General features: G+C 37.8%; 1 protein-coding gene and 1 non-coding gene across 2 annotated transcripts in view; one reads left to right on the top strand and one right to left on the bottom strand.

Moving 5' to 3' along the window:
- MRTFA (myocardin related transcription factor A) overlaps window positions 1-19,438 on the bottom strand; it is a 166,888-nt gene that overhangs the window by 74,582 nt on the left and 72,868 nt on the right.
- Window positions 12,720-12,823, top strand: LOC119543596. Its single transcript, XR_005218660.1, has one exon. It is a non-coding gene; the product is annotated as a U6 spliceosomal RNA (small nuclear RNA).

Raw genomic sequence — 19,438 nt, 5'->3', positions numbered from 1 at the left:
GTCAAAAGGGAAAAATCAATTGATCATCTCAATAGATGCTGAAAAAGCATTTGACAAAATCCAACATCCCTTTTTGATAAAAACACTTCAAAAGGTAGGAATTGAAGGAAACTTCCTCAACATGATAAAGAGCATATATGAAAAACCCACAGCCAGCATAGTACTCAATGGAGAGAGACTGAAAGCCTTCCCTCTAAGATCAGGAACAAGACAAGGATGCCCGCTATCACCACTGTTATTCAACATTGTGCTGGAAGTGCTAGCCAGGGCAATCCGGCAAGACAAAGAAATAAAAGGCATCCAAATTGGAAAAGAACAAGTAAAACTGTCATTGTTTGCAGACGATACGATCTTATATCTAGAAAACCCTGAGAAATAGACGATACAGCTACTAGAGCTAATAAACAAATTTAGCAAAGTAGCGGGATACAAGGTTAATGCACATAAGTCAGTAATGTTTCTATATGCTAGAAATGAACAAACTGAAGAGACACTCAAGAAAAAGATATCATTTTCAATACAACTAAAAAAATCAAGTACCTAGGAATAAACTTAACCAAAGATGTAAAAGACCTATACAAAGAAAACTACATAACTCTACTAAAAGAAATAGAAGGGGACCTTAAAAGATGGAAAAATATTCCATGTTCATGGATAGGAAGTCTAAATGTCATTAAGATGTCAATTCTACCCAAACTCATCTACAGATTCAATGCAATCCCAATCAAAATTCCAACAACCTACTTTGCAGACTTGGAAAAGCTAGTTATCAAATTTATTTGGAAAGGGAAGATGCCTCGAATTGCTAAAGACACTCTAAAAAAGAAAAACGAACTGGGAGGACTTACACTCCCTGACTTTGAAGCTTATTATAAAGCCATAGTTGCCAAAACAGCATGGTACTGGCACAAAGATAGACATATAGATCAATGGAATCGAATTGAGAATTCGGAGATAGACCCTCAGATCTATGGCTGACTGATTTTTGATAAGGCCCCCAAAGTCGCTGAACTGAGTCATAATGGTCTTTTCAACAAATGGGGCTGGGAGAGTTGGATATCCATATCCAAAAGAATGAAAGAGGACCCCTACCTCACCCCCTACACAAAAATTAACTCAAAATGGACCAAAGATCTCAATATAAAAGAAAGTACCATAAAACTCCTAGAAGATAATGTAGGAAAACATCTTCAAGACCTTGTATTAGGCGGCCACTTCCTAGACTTTACACCCAAAGCACAAGCAACAAAAGAAAAAATAGATAAATGGGAACTCCTCAAGCTTAGAAGTTTCTGCACCTCAAAGGAATTTCTCAAAAAGGTAAAGAGGCAGCCAACTCAAAGGGAAAAAATTTTTGGAAACCATGTATCTGACAAAAGACTGATATCTTGCATATATAAAGAAATCCTACAACTCAATGACAATAGTACAGTCGGCCCAATTATAAAATGGGCAAAAGATATGAAAAGACAGTTCTCTGAAGAGGAAATACAAATGGCCAAGAAACACATGAAAAAATGTTCAGCTTCACTAGCTATTAGAGAGATGCAAATTAAGACCACAATGAGATACCATCTAACACCGGTTAGAATGGCTACCATTAAACAAACAGGAATCTACAAATGCTGGAGGGGATGTGGAGAAATTGGAACTCTTATTCACTGTTGGTGGGACTGTATAATGGTTCAGCCACTCTGGAAGTCAGTCTGGCAGTTCCTTAGAAAACTAGATATAGAGTTACCATTCGACCCAGCGATTGCACTTCTCGGTATATACCCGGAAGATCGGAAAGCAGTGACACGAACAGATATCTGCACGCCAATGTTCATAGCAGCATTATTCACAATTGCCAAAAGATGGAAACAACCCAAATGTCCTTCAACAGATGAGTGGATAAATAAAATGTGGTATATACACACGATGGAATACTACGCGGCAGTAAGAAGGAACGATGTCGTCAAACATATGACAACATGGATGAACCTTGAAGACATAATGCTAAGCGAAATAAGCCAGGCACAGAAAGAGAAATATTATACACTACCACTAATGTGAACTTTGAAAAATATAAAACAAATGGCTTATAATGTAGAATGTAGGGGAACTAGCAATAGAGAGCAATTAAGGAAGGGGGAACAATAATCCAAGAAGAACAGATAAGCTATTTAACGTTATGGGGATGCCCAGGAATGACTATGGTCTGTTAATTTCTGATGGATATAGTAGGAGCAAGTTCACAGAAATGTTGCTATATTAGGTAACTTTCTTGGGGTAAAGTCGGAACATGTTGGAAGTTAAGCAGTTATCTTAGGTTAGTTGTCTTTTTCTTACTCCCTTGTTATGGTCTCTTTGAAATGTTCTTTTATTGTATGTTTGTTTTCTTTTTAACTTTTTTTTCATACAGTTGACTTAAAAAAGAAGGGAAAGTTAAAAAAAAAACAAACAAGGAAAAAAAAAGATGCAGTGCCCCCTTGAGGAGCCTGTGGAGAATGCAGGGGTATTGGCCTACCCCACCTCCATGGTTGCTAACATGACCACAGACATAGGGGACTGGTGGTTTGATGGGTTGAGCCCTTTACCATAGGTTTTACCCTTGGGAAGACGGTTGCTGCAAAGGAGAGGCTAGGCCTCCCTATGGTTGTGCCTAAGAGCCTCCTCCCGAATGTCTCTTTGTTGCTCAGATGTGGCCCTGTCTCTCTAGCTAAGCCAACTTGAAAGGTGAAATCACTGCCCTCCCCCCTACGTGGGATCAGACACCCAGGGGAGTGAATCTCCCTGGCAACGTGGAATATGACTCCCGGGGAGGAATGTAGACCTGGCATCGTGGGACGGAGAACATCTTCTTGACCAAAAGGGGGGATGTGAAAGGAAATGAAATAAGCTTCAGTGGCAGAGAGAATCCAAAAGGAGCCGAGAGGTCACTCTGGTGGGCACTCTTACGCACACTTTAGACAACCCTTTTTAGGTTCTAAAGAATTGGGGTAGCTGGTGGTGGATACCTGAAACTATCAAACTACAACCCAGAACCCATGAATCTCGAAGACAGTTGTATAAAAATGCAGCTTATGAGGGGTGACAAGGGGATTGGGAAAGCCATAAGGACCACACTCCACTTTGTCTAGTTTATGGATGGATGAGTAGAAAAATAGGGGAAGGAAACAAACAGACAAAGGTACCCAGTGTTCTTTTTTACTTCAATTGCTCTTTTTCACTCTAATTATTATTCTTGTTATTCTTATGTGTGTGCTAATGAAGGTGTCAGGGATTGATTTGGGTGATGAATGTACAACTATGTAATGGTACTGTGAACAATCGAAAGTACGATTTGTTTTGTATGACTGCGTGGTATATGAATATATCTCAGTAAATTGAAGATTAAAAAAAAAAAAAAAGACATAATGCTGAGCAAAATAAGTCAGGCACAAAAAGAGACATATTGTATGTTACCACTAATGTGAATTCTGTGAAAAATGTACAATGTTTTATACTGTAGAATGTAGGGGACCTAGAGATACCAATTAGTGGAGGGGGAATGATAATCTAATAAGAACAGATAAACTATGGAGGGTAATCTCAATGTTATGGGAATGCTCAGGAATGATTATGGTTTGTAAACTTTCTTGGATATAGGAAGATCATGTTGGAAGCAATAGAGTTATTTTAGGTTTTTTTTTTCTCTTATTCCTTTGTTTTCTTAGGGGTTGTTAATTTTCTTGGGGTATGGTAGGAACATGTTGGAAGCAATGTAGTTATTTTAGATTATTTGTTTTTCTTACTCCTCTGTTTGGACATGGTTTATTAATTTTCTTGGGGTATGGTAGGAACATATTGGAAGCAAAGTAGTTATTTTAGGTTATTTGTTTTCCTTAATCCATTGCTTTGTTTGAAATGTTGTGGGGTTTTTTTGGTTGTTGTTTGCCTGTTTGTTTTTAATTTTTTGATAAACAAAGTTAAAAAATTGAAAAAAAATCAGTAGAAAAATGGGAGTAAAAACTAAATGACAAATAGGGTGGGATGGGGGGATGGTTTGGGTATTCTCTTTTCACTTTTATTTTTTATTCTTATTCTGATTCTTTCTGATGTAAAGAAAATGTTCAGAAATAGATTGTGGTGATGAACGCATAACTATATGATCATAGTGTGAACAGTTGATTGTATACCATGGATGACTGTATGGTTTGTGAATATATTTCAATAAAACTGAATTAAAAAAAAAAAAAAAAAAAAAGATAAGCCAAAGAACTATATAAAGGTGGGGGAATGGAGGAGTATAGGTACATAGTTTGTGTGTCCTATTGAAATTAAGTTGGTATCAAAGAAAAACAAGATGGTAATGGATTTAAGAGTTTAATTTTAAGCCCCACAGTAAACACAAAGAAATTATCAGAGAATATTACCATAGAAATGAAAAGTAGAGTATGGGTCAAGAGAAATGGGAGAAGGGGCAATGGGGAGTTAAGAAATGAGAGTAGGGTTGCTGTTTGAGGGGAAGGGAAATTTCTAGTAATGCATGGTGGGAAGGCGATAGCATCACAACATTCTAAATGTGATTAATCCCACTAATGGAACGCTAGGGAGGGGGTGGAATGGGAAGATTTAGGCTGTATATATGTTTCCACAATTGAGGGGAAAAAAAAAAAAAAAAAAAAAGACAGTCTAAATAGATGACAACTGAATGCCAAGGATGACCCTGGATGGGATCTGAGGATGGAGGAGAGGAGGCTCAAAGGGACACAGTTGAGACATAAGGAAAAGGAAATACAGAATGTAAGCTTTGTATCATTGTTGAATCTCTTGTACTTCTTAGATGTGCTTAATGGGATTGCATAAAGAATGTTCTTGTTCACGGGAATTGTATACGTGAATTATAGTGTTTGTTCAAGGATGTGTGCACTTGCTCTCATATTTTCAGAAGACAGAGCAATAGATGATGGATGCTAGACAGGGAGAGAGGGAGGGAGGGAGGGAAAGAAATAGCAGTCTGACAACATGTTAAAGTTAGTGGATCGGGGTATCGGGGGGAGGGTCAGGGAATGCTGGAGTTCTGTGTATGGGATTTGTATTGTTTTTGCAACTGTTCCTATAACTTTGAATTTATTTCAAAATAAAATGTAAAAAAAAGAAAAAAAAAGATAAGCCAATAGAGAAATAAAATCTCATATTTCTAGACTGACTTCTGTGGCTTTTCTGTCTAAATCCTAATGCATATGATATGATCATCTTCTAAATTCTGTTTGATATACAGCCTAGCACATTTATCCAATAAATATTAAATGTTACAAGTAATTTCAAATAGTACATTTTTTTAATTAAATTCAGCTTTATGGAAATACACTGACATACCAAATAGTATATTTTTACTGTAAGTAATGTTCCCTCTATAAATTCCCAAAGCCTGATCTGCTCATTATTGGTACTTTTTTTTTTCTCATTAACCTCCAGGTGCCAGTTCCGGACAATAAAAAAGTAAATACAACTCAATTCAGCAATAGACACCACTACCTCTGTCTTTAACCTGGTGAATGTGTTTTACTGGGAAGGTCGGAGAAGGAACAGATTGGGTTTTAGCCTTACATGGAACTTAGCTAATTAGAATACTCTTCCTTGGAGCAGTGAATTATACATGTTTTATTGGTATATTTTATACTTCAGTTTATCCTAAATGCCTGAAAAATCATTTAGTGACATCCAAATTGTAACACCACACTTCCTATCACTTAAAACCAAAGGCTATTCTGAACACTCATTAGTGTCATTCTCAGAATGTATGATTAGAAGTAGGTAAAGGGAGCCCCTAGGAGAAGGCGTTCCTGATGGTCTACACCTAGGTTACTGTGCCAGTTTGCTAATGCTGCCAGAATGCAAAACACCAGAAATGGATTGGCTTTTATAAAAGGAGGTTTATTTGGTTACACAGTTACAGTCTTAGGGCCATAAAGTGTTCAAGGTAATGCATCGACAATCAGATACCTTCACTGGAGGATGCCCAATGGTGTCTGGAAAACCTGTTAGCTGGGAAGGCATGTGGCTGGCGTCTACTCCAAGTTCTGGTTTCAAAATGGCTTTCTCCCAGGATGTTCCTCTCTAGGCCACAGTTCCTCTTCAAAATGTCCCTCTCAGTTGCTCTTGGGGTATTTTTCCTCTTTTAGCTTCTCTGGAGCAAGAGTCTGCTTTCAACAGCTGTCTTAAAACTGTCTCTCATCTGCAGCTCCTCTCTCAGCTCCTGTGCATTCTTCAAAGTGTCCCTCTTGGCTATAGCAAGCTCACTCATTCTGTCTAAGCTTATATAGTGCTCTAGTAAACTAATCAAGGCCCATGCAGAATGGACGGGGCCACATCTCCATGGAAATTATCCAATGAGAGATCTCGCCCACAGTTGAGTGACCACATCTCCAAGGAAACATCCAATCAAAAATCTCAACCCAATCAACACCAATGTGTTTCCTGCCCACACAAGACTGCATCAAAGATAATGGCATTTTGGGGGTCATAATACATCCAAACCAGCACAGTTACTTTCTAGTATCAGCACGAACAAATGGATTGGAAGTTGGAGTGCAAGAGAGCTCTCTCCATCCATCCATCCATCCATCCATCCATCCAACAAATATTCACTAAACAACTACTATGTGTCAGATCCTGTGCTAGATGCTAGATATATCTATGGTATCTACTGACATAATGCTTTCAGTCCCAATAGGGACTGAATCAGTGATCATAAATAAATAAGTTGCGATAAATGTTTTATAAGAAAAGAATAGATATTAGAAGGGTCAGACCCTGGAAATCAGAGTTTTTCCTCTTTTAAAATTCTCAGATAACTTACATTTCACATTTTCTCTTTACTACCATACAGTCAATTGTTTAGGTTATCAAAACTACTTGAAAAATGGAGCCTCAGGGGAAATTGTATAAAAATAAACAAGTAATAGGTCCATAGTTTCATTTACTCACTTGGCTCTTATTTGCTTAGTTGCTCTAGGTTTCATGCACTAGTTGGTTATCATATCTATTCTCCTCAAATCCATGCCGTACTCGGTTCTTCTTTAGTTCTTTGTCAAACTTTTCTTACTTTAGGCATTCATTTAAGAAATACTAGGGTCTTCTATATGCCAGACACTTTGCTGGTTGCTGGAGACAGAGTAGTGACCAGACGGACATAAACCCTGCCTTTGCAGGCATTTATAGTTTGGTGGAGGAATCAAACATCAAATAAATACTTTTAAGTGTGAAGAGTATTTTTAAAGAAAACATATTCAGACACCACATCCCAATTAAATGGTTTGATTGTCCTCATGATTCAATTCATGATGTCAAATATTCTTTGCATTCTCAAAGTCAGGACTGAGTGTTAGAGATACATGTCTGAATAAGACATGTTTCTCATCCTCATGGAATTCTTAAGTCTAATGGGAAAAAGAAATTCAAAATGAGTAATTACAACACTAAGAAAGACACTAAAAAAAGACTTAGAGGAGTGCAGTTTTAGCTAGCACACATGCCAAAAGTCCTTAAGAGACGCTGGCATATTAAAGTCATCTTATTTTACGTGTGATACACATGTGTGCATAAAAAGTAAAAAGAAATGTTGGTTTCTTAAAAATAATAAAAATTCAAACAGCTATATATTTTTAGGTCCTATGGAAGCACAAGGGTCTAGCCAAAATTGGAAGGGCGAGATAAAGAAAACAAAATCATTTCTATTCAGAGTAGGATAAGCAAATATATGAGAGAGGCCTTAAAAATATTTAATCCTCATGATTAGTTTGTACTAAAATTTCAAGTAATTCCCTGATATCAGTGCCAAGAAGTAATTCTCCTCTGGGACCATAGCTATAGCAATCTCCCACAACTGAGTTCTTTCCCGATACAGCCTAGAAATTTGTAAAAAGAGAGATGTCTGTTTATTCTTTTTCTTGGTTCCACTGCTGCTCCTAATTTTCAGTTCTCAATCCCTACCCTGACCTACAGCATCTCATGAAATTTTTTTTTCCTCTCCTGCTTCTTATATATAATTGCCTCAAGGTTTCTAAACTCTAAATTTCTCCTTTTTGGAGAAAAGGGACTTCTGGCTTATCTTGTTAAATATAAACAATAGCATGTAAAAGGAAGAATATATTCTGTAATGAGGACTACTCTTAACCAAAAAGGATTTACTGTCAACTCAACTATTAATTCTAGGGAAAGGGGCAAGTACTGCGTATCAGGTTGGTTATATGAGTATTTTATAAGCTCCAAGTGAATACAATATACCTATAGAATTGACCTTTAAGGGGAGACCAAAGAATATCAGAGAAAGAATCAGAAGACATGGGTTCCAGTTCTGACTCTATCACTACCTAATCAAGTCGCTTAACTTCTTTCAACCTCAGTTTGCTCACTATAATACAATTTGGAAAAATAATCCCTGCCCTTTGAAGCTCAAAAAAGATAATGTATGGAAAAAGTACTTTTTTAAAACAGTAACACAGTATGTAAATGTTTCCCTATAGGATTTTACATCAGCAGTAAGAATTGCTAGTAATATGGTACCATACCTTCAACAAGAATATTTTATTCTACAAAGCAAAGAGGACTTTTATCAAAACACTTTTATTTAAAATCACATCCCAAACTGTTCAAGGGAGAAAGGGGGAACAGGGTAACAGGGTGATTAAAAACAAAACAAAAAAAACAAAAAAAAACTATTTCCCTTTGGAAAACAGTTCTGAAACATATAGTCAGTGAAGAAGCACACTCTGTTCCCAGACTCCAGAGAATCTGATGAGTATAAAGAGCAAAGACTCAGAAAGGCGGAAGAATCAATATCCATTCATTAACAAAATTAAATATACAGTGGATGTTCTAAGCATATTCCTAAATTCCAAGATGCCAATAAAGAAGCAGTGGTTAAAGGACTCAGAAAGGTCCATTATCTTCTTTCAGGGAAAGAAGGAGCTGCTGAAATTCAGAACCATAGTGAAGTCAAAAGGGAAAAAGTGGAGGAGGGAAAAAAAAGGTAAATTCTGTCTGGGATCCTACTGCCCTACTGTCTAAAAATCCTGTGGCTAAATACAATTTGGTATCCTGAATTGGATCCTTGAAAAGAAAAAGGACATTAGAGGAAAATGAATGAAATCCAAATAAAGTCTGGAGTTTACTTAATAGTAATATACCAAAATGTATCATAGTTATGGAAGATGCTAATATTAGGAGCAACCTGGTAAAGGGCATATAGGAACTCCTTTCTGTGCAACTTTTTTGCAAATATAAATTTATTCTAAAATTAAAAAAAATTTAAAAACAGGGATTTGATTCTCTCTTCAGAAAGATTAATGAATCAATTACTGAAACAAAGCAAGGGTCAGCTCCTTCAAGTTGAAATGCTGCTATCTCTTGTACAGAAAGAAATTGCCAATTAATTCCTATAGTGACTAGTTATGAAGACCAAATAATAAAGGTCTTTGATAAATTCAAATTATAAAGTGATTTTTGGAATAAACTAATACAACTACCACAATGTTGTAATGTTGTAAATACTTGAAGAGAGGAAACCCTAATTTTGTTTAAAATCACAAATCCCCAAATCCCCAAACCCATCTATAAGTTTTCAAATTTGACTACATTTTATAAATGTTTAATTGGTCAATTCTTTCACAATTCCATAAATTCCTCTCCATCTATGCATAAAGTACATAAATACGCATTTACGTCTCTCAAATAATCTGTTGAGAAATCAGAAATCATACAAAAAATGATAAATATCATCTATTTAATCTGAATATTATCAAGGGTAAAGGTAGAGAGATGAAATTCCTTCCCGGATTGGTAAACCTGGGCTACTTAAATGTCTAACCTGACAATTTATGAAGGATAAACTCATGATGATCTGAACTAAGCTCTTAAAATTGCAAAATCAAAAGTCTGTATTCTTTGTTAATACTGATAAAATAGTAAAAAAAAAAAAAAACAATAATCTCTGCTGGAAGCTTTGCAAACATCATCTCATTTAATTCTCACGACAAAGTTATGTGGAAGACACTATTATACTATTTTGTAGATGAGGAAATTGAGGTTTAGAAAGAATAAACAGCTTGTTCAAGGTCATAGAGTAAAGAATAGAGCAGAGACTGGAACTCAGCTCTGAATCAAGAGCCTAACCCCTTAACCACTATTACGTGCTGTGCCTCTCTTTTTTCAAAAACCACACCAATCCTCCATGTTTTAAAATGACACTACATTAATAGTGCTATCAGTGTGGTGTGGCTGGAAAAAAAATGATTAGAGCTCTATATATTTATTAACTAGCGGAAAACTCAGGTGATTTCAGTGAAGAGTATTTGACGTGAATAATATACTAGAATCTGAAAACGCTCCTTATATTCAAATTCTAAAAGGAATACTCATAACAGGACAACAGTATTCATATCTACAGGTCATTCAAAGGGGCTCCTCCGGGAGACAGGAGGAAGTCTAGAAGGATGCAAGAGAACTTCACAATCTTATTTCCCATTTGTCTCTATGCAGGAACATGCGCTCTGCAAAAGCAAAAAGTGCCTGCTTCCTGGTACAACTTCCTCCCTGCATTCTGCCAGAAGTTCTCTCCTGGTACTAGGGAGATTCTTCATTCATTCATGCACTCATTCTTCATTCATTCATTCAATTAATAATATGCCAGGATCATGCTAAGTAATAAAGCAGTAAAATGAACAGATGAGGTCCCTGCCCTCGTAGAGTACATGTTCTAGGGGGAAAACACAGTAAATAACTTGTATATATTTTAATTTCAGGTTGTATATTATGTGGGAAAAAAATGCAGTGGAATAAGAAGACAGAGAGTGCTGGGAGTGGTAATTTTAGATAGATTAGACATGGAAGAGTGGACAGACGACTCCTACCCGGAGACCGAAATAATATGGTGAGCTATGAAAAAATCTGGAAGAAGAGTGTTCCAGGCAGTGGGAATAGCAAGTTCAAAGGACCAAAGGTGACAAAAGGCTTTGTCTTGAGAAGGAAACTACGAGATAAGAAATGAGGAATCCAAAGAGAGTCAAGAGGCTATCCTGGAGGTTTCTCTTATGCAAGCTCCAGCCAGACATCCTAATTGGCCACAGCATGCCATGCCCTTACCAAAAGTAGTCCCCAAATACCTAGGTCCCTACCTGATATTCTATAGAAGATGCACTGAGTTTTATCTTTCAGAACTTGAATCCACCAGAGTGTTCCTATGCCAGAAAAGTCCCAAAACCCAGAGCCAACAGCCTCTTTTAAGATCAACTATCAGATGTAGCCCCCTTCCCCATACTGTCAACACCCCCTTTTAATATGAACAAGTTAGAGTGCTCACTGCCTAGACACCCCTGAAGATGGAGAAAAAGAGACTGAGAGGAAGGAGTAGCAACAAACAAGATAAGATTGAACAAACGTCTATGAATACTGAAACTTTATATAATTATATATAAATTTTTGGATGTTGGGGTGTTGGAATGACTGGAACGAGGTAAATGACATGGTGGAACTGTAGCCTATAGCATCCCTTGGGATTTGCTCCATAGCTGCTCTTTGAATTGTGCCTTGACAGTCTTCACCTTTCTGTATATACCTTGTATTGCATAATAAGGAAAGACCTGAAATTGTGGAACTGTACCCCATAACAATTTTTGCAATTACCTTTATGACTCGTTGTTGAGCTGTACGAGAGATAACACCTTTCTGTATGTATGTTATATTTTACAATAATGGAAATGGCTGAAGTTGTGGAACTGTGACCCATGACATTCTTTGAGATTTGCGCTCTAATTGTGAAATCATACATTGAAAGTCATCATTGTTATGTATATATGTTAAAGTTCACAATTTAAAAAATGGAAAAAAAAGAAATGAGGAATCAAATATTTTGAACTCATACTTTATGGGTATGAGTTCACTGGGTTATTAGATGTGCTATCTACAGTAACTCAATAACTATTTGAGGTACATACTACCTCTATTTATAGATGAAGAAACTGAAGTTCAAAGAGATTCATGTCATCAGAGTCTCTTTCCTGGGAATCCACAAGGCAATGCTCAAACAACTCCATCATGTTAAGATAAGCATAATGTGCACTTGCACCAGATGCTTGAATGGGGTGGAGATAAATTGGGAATGTGCTTCCTTTAGATTGGCATGGCCATCTGAACAATCCCTTCCAAAGTTAAAGGTATCAGGAACAGCATTTTCCTTGCCACTTTAGTTCTGCACGTTCATCCAGAAACTGTGGGCAGCCTAGAATCACATTTGCTATTCCCTGCTAGTGTTAAGGGTGCTGACATTTTGCACCAAGCTTTGTTGAGGGCAGGTGACAGGTGAGCAGTTTCAAAATTTAGAACAGGGTAGTCATTCCTTAGCAAAGCAGAAGAAACAAAACATTTTTTTCCTTAAAACCTGATTAGAGTACTTTTCCCTTCTAATCTTTATGGACTTAAATACTGGGAAAAAAATTTTCTATCAAAGCTTTATTTATTATAAGCCTTTCTGATAGACTTTTACTATTTAGCCTATTAATATTCTTGAAATTAACTTTCAGTGTTTGTAGCGATAAATTACATTTCATTTAAGTAACATTTTTGAAAAAATACAAATAAAATTCTGATTAAAAATATAGTATTTTTGTTTTATTTTGTTTTAGGAAAGGATTAGGGAGCAGAGAGGTGATCAGAGATCAGAAATTTTGCCAAACAGGTTTTTAAAAAATATTTACGCACTCGCTTCGGCAGCACATATACTAAAATTGGAATGATACAGAGATTAGCATGGCCCCTGTGCAAGGATGACGTGCAAATTTGTGAAGCATTCTATATTTTAAAAATATATATATTTATAATTAGAAAATTCTTCAAATGTTTATGTGTAAAGTTCTCTATGGGAATTTAAGGAGAAAACCGTAAGTTCTTACCCTTAAATCCTAGATGATATATAACATATTAGTAATTTGTCTCAAAAATTAAAGAAATATTTAAAAATAAATTTTGGTAAAAGCAGCGGCAAAATTTTTCTTCTTCATGGAAGAATAAAATACAGAAAATTAAATTTCATGCAGTAAATGAGGTGTGAAAGGGATAGATCTACTAATTAAAACTACTGGAAAGAGTTAAAATTCTCAAGATCAAACACAAAAAGGAAAAACCAGCCCATTAAAATCCTATTTAACTACTACAGGATTCTCCCACCTCCACAGCCCTCAGGGGTAGTAAAGATCATCTCAAAAATCAATGAAGTATAACTGTAGGGAGTTCAGGTTGCTATAAGAACTGCAATTTTGTATTTCCTGAAGTTTGTGCGGTCGAATTTGCAAGTGGAACATTTCATTACTACAGGTTTTGCACAAAACTTTACGAAACAAACCTGCATTAAGTCAAAGCAGAACTGAAATCAATGCCTTTCCTGGCCACTTCAGGAATGGTTTCTATATATTTTTCTATCATAGATTCTTTTTATTTCTGACCCTTTCAATATGTACCATGGGTACATGGAGGGAGCACTCCAGCTCCAAAGCTAAAATAGAAATAGAATACAAAGTGATTAAATACCCAGCTACTACATACCACAATTTTCTAGCATAATTTTGAATGATGTAGAGGGTACCACACCTATCAGCAAACCCTAATTTAAAAAAATTTCCCAAATACTGGCTTACTGGCTTGTACTTTTCCTTCTCTGGCATTTTCAAATTGTCTTAGTATTAATGTTCTTTCTTAAGAGGTCTCATCCTAGTTTCTGAAAAACCAGTTAGACTTGTCAGACAAACTGTGTGATACACAAAATCAAGACCCCTTCTCCTCCAGCTCTTCTGCCTCTCCTGGACATGAAAATAGCTAGAACTACAGCAACAGCTGGGGATCACTGAACCAACAGAAATAGCTTAGGAGACTCCAATGATGTGTGAGTACAGGGAGGAGAGGCTTAGTATCAGATTACAAAATTCAAAAGGGCAACAGAAAGGGGGGTGGGAACAGTCAGTGAAATCAACCATAGCCAAACAGATGCACTCAAGCAAATGAAGGGAAAGATGACTGTAGCCTAACTAACTTGGTGCAGCACCCCTACCACCCCCCTGCCCCATTCTAGGATGCCTGGCCTAGTCAAATGTAATATTGTGGGTTTGGTTTGAATGAAAACAGGCTGTTGGTGGGAAGGAAAGGGAGTTGTGGCACCTCAAAGGCTAACCCTGGGTCTTCCTCAATCTGGAGGGAGGAAACACTTAAAGGAGGTAAGTCAGTTCTGGGGCTGTGCTAACAGAAAAATGAACGCCAAGATGGGATACAGGAAGGATGTGTGAGAATATATGCCAATCTCTAAGTGGACTCAGTGACCAACCCAGTTCCAAGGGATCCCCTCAACTAGGGAAGACCAAATGCCAAACGAAATGCAAGTTCTCAGGGCTGTTCTTGCCAGAGCACAGTCAGGCCTCCACTGCTCTGTAATCTGGCAGGCCTCAGAAGGTTGGCACAAGAATGCGCCATCTGCCTGGCCCACTGCCCAAGTGTGTTCAGCACATATCTGAATGCCCCATAAGTGCTATATACAGATCATCCCAGGGAGTACGCTTACATATCCTGGTCTATGACTTTAAGTCTGGTTAATACCAGGATCCCAGGGTACCCTCTTCATTCCCACACTTGCTAGGCTGTCATTTAGTATCATTAAGACCTCTCTTACCAAAGCATCTACTTTATAACTACTTATTCAGGACTGCAGTTTCAGATGGTTCCCCACCTGCAAGCCTGAACAGGAAGTGATTCGATTGCAGATAATTGTGACGGCAACTCTCTTTGGCAACAGTGTTTTGTAACTGTGAGGTTGCATGAACTTTAGCGGAACATTTTACTCGATATATCTAATGATTTACTAGAGAAGACTCCAGACTGACAGTTGAGCTCCACAAAAAGCCAACTAACCACACTAGCCTCTTGTAGAATAGCTTGCTTCTTTTCTAACCCATAAACCTGGCAGGGAAATATACTCATGCATATTTCCAAACTATACAGTTTTGACTAGGTAATTGTATTTGAAACAGGTTTTCTATAATGAGTCCCCAAACCTCATTACAGAATATTTTAAGTTAGTATCAATACTAAAATACTAACTTCTCAAGAAGAGTAGGAGATATACAAAAACAAATCCACTTAGAGAACAGACTAAATAGAGTTTAAACATTTTCTATTTATCACAGAGTTCATTTTAAGGCTGCATAACATCCAAGGAAGGTAAATGCTAACCACACAACTATGACTATATGTGACTATAATCATTTCTCAGTGTGTCCAGCCTAGGTAGGTGCATCTGTATCAACATATCTCTCATCAACCTTCTACAGAGTACAATATTTACATAAAATTTTAAAATATCATAAATATTTATAATCACTACGTACACATCTTGGTTTTAGGTACAAGGTGGGAATTAAGAAAGCAAATAACACTACATATTTACATAATACTTCACAAAGCTATTTTCACATATATTATTTCATTTGACCATGAATTAGGATGGCAGATGTGCCAGTTCAAATGTATTATGTCACCCCAAACGCCATTATCTTTGATATAATCTTATGTGGGCAGACTTATCAGTGTTAGATTCTAATTCTTTGAGTGTTTCCATGGAGACATGTCCCACCCAACTGTGGGTGATGACTCTGATTGGATAATTTCCATGGAGGTGTTACCCCACCCATTCAGGGTGGGTCTAAATTAAATCACTGGAGCCATATAAAAAAGCTGACAAACAGAAGGAACTCAGTGCAGCTGAGAGTGTCATTTTGAAGAGGAGCCATAGCCAAGAGGGACACTTTAAAGAACGCACAGAGCTGAAAGAGGAGCTGCAGCGTACAGAGACATTTTGGAGACAGCCTTTGCAAACAGACTTTTGCTCCAGAGAAGCTAAGAGACGAAAAATGACCCAAGAGCAACTGAGAGTGACATTTTGGAGAAAAGCTGAAGCCTAGAGAGGAACGTCCTGGGAGAAAGCCATTTTGAAACCAAAACTTGGAGCAGACGCCAGCCATGTGCCTTCCCAGCTAACAGGTTTTCTGGACACCATTGGTCATACTCCAGTGAAGGTACCCAATTGTTGACACTTTACCTTGGACGCTTTATGGCCTTAAGACTGTAACTGTGTAACCAAATAAACCCCCTTTATAAAAGCCAATCCATTTCTGGTGTTTTGCATTCCAGCAGCATTAGCACATTAGAACAGCAGACATTAAACCCACCGAACAATGAGAGAAACTAGTTTACCAAGCTGACAGCAGCTTAGCCAATTTCATCATGGGCAAGATCAAACCAAGAATTTCAGGTTCTTAACTACCAGCTCAACACTGCAGCATTAGCTGCTGACCACAAAAAGGCCTCCGCCCTCAAGGAATTAATCTCTGACACCTGATGCATTGACCTGTGTTTCTCAGACGTGTCAAGTTTTGTACCAGTAAGAATCTCACCAATCTCCTGGTCCAACATCATGTTCTGAATCTAATTCAAGACAATTATGAGAAAAGGTCATTTATTAATATCACTGAAAATTAACAGATATGAGTTCCTTTAACATGAGACTGAATAAACGTGAATTAGGAGAGTGCTCAAAATATATGTGCTACTTTGGGATAAACACATTTGTTTATGGGCATAATGCTGCCCTCTAGTGTCAGAGAGCATAGTAAACACCAGCAATCTCGGGAGACTAACTTCAGCTAATGCCTACTAGATACCTACTATGAAAAAAATGGTTTTATAGGCAGATTACAGGAAAAAAAATAAAGGAAAGGTTAAACATATCACACATACAATCATAAAAACTACAAAAGCTCTTTAAGGAATTTATAATTATAATGGAGAAGATAAATGTAAAACAAATCACTGTAATCAAAGACAGTGTTGTAAGTGCTTTAAGAGTTTACAGATAACAAATTAACAGAGTACAAAAAGAGGATTAGGTAAGCAGCATATAAGCCATCTTAGAAGAAAAAACAGGACTTCATAAACTGGAAATGAACACCATGAGCCAAAGTCTGGAGGTAGGAAATACTATAAAGTTAAGAATATAATCAGAGAGAGACTTCCGGGAAAGATGGCAGAATAGGGAGCTCCAGGACTCAGTCCTCCCACCAAAACAATTATTAAACAAGCAGGAACTGTCTGAAACAACTAATTTGAAACTCCAGAGGTCAGAATAATACTGTACAGTGTCCAGGGAAAAATGGGAGAAATAAGCAGAAAAATAATGGTAGAGAGAGATAAATTACGATAAACAGCACTCTCCGTGTGGTGTCTACCAGCACCCATTTCAGACTCTTTTTTTTAAACATGGTTTTATTAAGATATATTCACATACCATATAATCATCCCTGGTGCACAACCAACTGTTCCCAGTACCATCATATAGTTGTGCATTCATCACCAGAATCAATTTTTGAACATTTTCTTTATTACAAAAGAAATAAAAATAAAAGCAAAAAAGAACACCTAAAACATTCCACCACTGCCCCATCCCACCCTATTTTTCATTTAGTTTTTGTCCCTATTTTTCTACTCAGCTGTCCATACACTGGATAAAGGGAGTGTGGGCCACCAGGTTTTCACAATCACACAGTCACACCATGTAAGCTATGTAGTTATGCAATCGTCTTCAAGAATCAAGACTACTGGGTTGCAGTTCGACAGTTTCAGAACTTCCTTCTAGCTACTCCAATACACTAAAAACTAAAGAGGGATATCTATGTAGCATGTAAGAATGCCCTCCAGAGTGACCTTTTGACTCCATTTGAAGTCTTTCAGTCACTGAAACTTTATTTTGTTTCATTTCACTTCCCCCTTTTGGTCAAGAAGATTTTCTCAATCCCACAATGATGGGTCCAGGCTCATCCCCAGGAGTCATGTCCCATGCTGCCCGGGAGATTTCCACCCCTGGAAGTCATTTCCCGCGTAGAGGGGAGGGCAGTGAGTTCAACTGTCACATGGACTTAGAGAGAGAGAGGCCACATCTGGGCAACAAAGACCATCCCCCACTCTTGCAGCAGGCCACCATAGGGTCCAGTCCCTGGCTAGAGGATGGTGACAGAAAGGGACATAAAAATCCTCTTCACCAAGAAGAGGGTGGGCACAGCCAATCGCTGATTGAGGCTTTTAATTAGCAAATTCAGATTGCTGGGTCCCAGCTCTGAGGGCAGCTTTGTTTCAACCCTCCCTGGACAGGGCAGAAGAGATTTAAAGACGCTTTCTCAAGGCTACAGAGGATAGTTAGCTGAAGGGCTGCATTTTCTGGGCAGGCCAGGGAAGTTCAGCTTTGGGGAGCCATCGGAGAAGTTTTGGGGACCCTTCCTGATCCCTTCTCCAGGGCACTTTGGAGCCAGTCTGTACCCCCTTTGTTGGTCCCTGACCCTGTTTTGGCTGGGAAAAACTGACTTGGGAAAGTCCTCTCTGGCATGCCCCTCCTCCCAGAATTTATCCTCCAGGAAAAAGCAGCTTGAGATAATGAAAGGAATGTAAGAAACTATAGAGGCAGACAGTTTGGGACAAAGGCCTGCCAGTGTCAAATACTTGGGAGAGGGAGGTCTGTCTCCTGGGAAATGCAGGAAACAACCAAAGTCTTGTAAACAGGGAACTCCAAAACAATTAACAAGCAAAAGCCCAGGAGAAGACAGAGGCCCAGAAAGACAGGGAAAACTTTGCAGCACTGCACTTGCCTTGGGCAGACCTCCCTAATAGGAGGGCTGAAGCTCAAGAAAAACTATCTTATCACCAGCTGGCTACAAAATCAAGAAACAGACATCCCAGGGAGTAAAGCCCAGAGTTAACATTTTAAAATATTAAAATATATGCTGTGCAACAAGACTGCAAGGCAAAGATACAGGAAATGATGGCCCATCCAAAAGAAAAGGATAAAAATACAGAAAACACCAACAAAGAAGGCGAGAATGTAGACATACTAAACAAACCCTTGAAAAAAATAATTTTTAAAATGCTCAAGGAGAGGAAGGAAAATACAGAGAAAGATCTAAAGGATAGCAGGAAAACAATGAATGAACAATATCAGAGTATAAATGAAGAGACAGAAATTTTAAAAAAGAGCCAAACAGAACTGCTAGAGCTTAAGACCACAATAACTAAAATGAAAAAAATGTCCAGGTAGCGTTTCAAGAGCAGATGGGAGCTGACAAAAGAAAAAATAGGTGAACTTGAAGCCAAGACACTTGAAATGAGCCACGCTAAGGAACAGAAAGAAAAAAGAAACATTAAAAGGAAAAATAGCCTAAGAAAGTTATGGGACACCATCAAGCACACCAATATATGCATTATGGGAGTCCCAGAAGGAGAAGAAAGAGGGAAAAGGGCAGAAGGAATAGTCAAAGAAACAATGACAGAGAACTTCCCCATGAAGAAAAATACACCCCATCATATAGTCATTACACTATTATCAAATGCA

Source organism: Choloepus didactylus, chromosome 8 (genome assembly GCF_015220235.1).
Source record: "Choloepus didactylus isolate mChoDid1 chromosome 8, mChoDid1.pri, whole genome shotgun sequence".
Lineage (NCBI taxonomy): Eukaryota > Metazoa > Chordata > Mammalia > Pilosa > Megalonychidae > Choloepus > Choloepus didactylus.
This window is presented reverse-complemented; position numbering and strand designations above follow the sequence as displayed.